This window comes from Theobroma cacao, chromosome 5 (genome assembly GCF_053813885.1).
Source record: "Theobroma cacao isolate CCN51 chromosome 5, ASM5381388v1, whole genome shotgun sequence".
Lineage (NCBI taxonomy): Eukaryota > Viridiplantae > Streptophyta > Magnoliopsida > Malvales > Malvaceae > Theobroma > Theobroma cacao.
Genome location: NC_142643.1, coordinates 24,801,347 through 24,803,040, shown reverse-complemented (window position 1 = coordinate 24,803,040; position 1,694 = coordinate 24,801,347). Strand labels below are relative to the sequence as shown.

The window sequence follows — 1,694 nt, the reverse complement described above, 5'->3', positions numbered from 1 at the left end:
GTAGCAGTTATAGTTGGGGAGAGAACAATAGAGGTTAGGGTTTTTGGGTTAGGTTTCCAGAAAGAAAGGTGTTGTGGGTAGAGAGAGAAAAGCTTGAGAAAAATTATGCAAGAGAAAGAGGAAATAAGGTTTAAATACTAGGGTTTGGGAGGTCTCAAAACGGCAGTGTTTGTGATAGATGAAAGTATGTAAGTTTTTGTTTAACTATATAAATAAAATTGAAAATAACCTTTGTGAGAGATTTTCAGTGACAGATTTATGATGACCAATTTTATTTTTAATTTAGCAAGGCACCTATTTTTCCCTTTAAATTATGTCACAAATCCATTACTATTTTTGTCGCAAAAATATAATATTAAATTGAACTAATCCTTGTGATAGATTATTCTATCACATTAATTTGTAACTATACTTAAATTGGTCATGTGTTATTCACTCGAGCTACCCAAATTAAACTTTTTCACTAATTTTGTCACTAAACAAGGAATTCTAATATTGTAACAATTTCTATTGTAAGATTTTGTCACTAATTTTGGCATCAACAAAAAATTTTCCTGCCCAGATGAATTGTAACGGATTTAGTGACAAAATTATAATACCATCACAATTCTGTCACAAATCCATCACTAAATTTGTCACAAAGTCCTAGAAACAAATTATCATTAATTCTTTCACAAAACTGTCACAATTCTATCACTATAAGTCATTATCTATGATAGAAAATAGTGACAAAAAATTTTCCCACCATAGTTGCCAAGATTTCTAGTAGTGCCATATATACCAATAGCTCTTCTAAGACCAGATTTTTCTTATGGCCATTGGTAATTATTAGATGCCATTTCTTCCAACAAATTGTAAGCCTCATCAGCTCATTAATGCCCCACTAGTTGCAACATCAATTGCAGCTCTTATTGAACTCATCAACCCATTGTAGAATGTTTGAACTTGCAACCATTTTGGAAGCCCATGGTGCAGACATCTTCTAAGTAAATCCTTAAATCTCTTAAGCTTCATACAAGGATTCACCATCAAATTGTGTAAAAGCAATTATATCATTCCTCATCTTTGCAATATTAGCTAGTGGAAAGAATTTAGCCAAAAATTCTTAAGCCAAGTCATCCCACGTGGTGATAAAGCCCCCTGAAAGTGACCTTAGCCAAATCTTTACCTTATCCCTTAATTAAAATGGAAAAGTCTCAATTTGATAGCATCATCATCTACCCCATTGTACATGAGAATGTTATAAATTTCTAGGAAATTCACTAGATGAGAGTTAGGATCATCACTAGGTAATCCACCAAATTGAACTGAAGACGAAATCATCTGAATGTAAGCAAGCTTGATTTTAAAATTGTTCGTCTTAATGAAAGGTCTTCTGATGCTTTGATGCAAGCCTTGTAAGAGAGGAACAACATAATCTCGCAAGGACTTGTTATCTTTAGGAATCTAATTAACGGCATTATTGCCATTATTAACATTGCTATATCTTCAACCATTATTTAATTTAGAGATGTAACTTGCAAAATTTTCCTTTCAAAGTTTTCTAAAAGTTCTTTCTATCTCTAGATCGAAAGGAAAAATATTCGAGTTTCTTTTCCTTTGCATGCAACAAACAAAGATACCTGAAAACATGAAAAATAAAGTTTGAAGTAAAACTAACTTTACTTCGTATTAATATTACAAAAAATTCTAGA

General features: G+C 31.8%; 1 non-coding gene across 1 annotated transcript; it reads left to right on the top strand.

Annotated features, from left to right (window-relative positions):
- The first annotated feature begins 961 nt into the window (after positions 1 to 961).
- Positions 962 to 1,066, top strand: LOC148762502 (small nucleolar RNA R71). Its single transcript, XR_016026794.1, has one exon. It is a non-coding gene; the product is annotated as a small nucleolar RNA R71 (small nucleolar RNA).
- Positions 1,067 to 1,694: the final 628 nt, after the last annotated feature.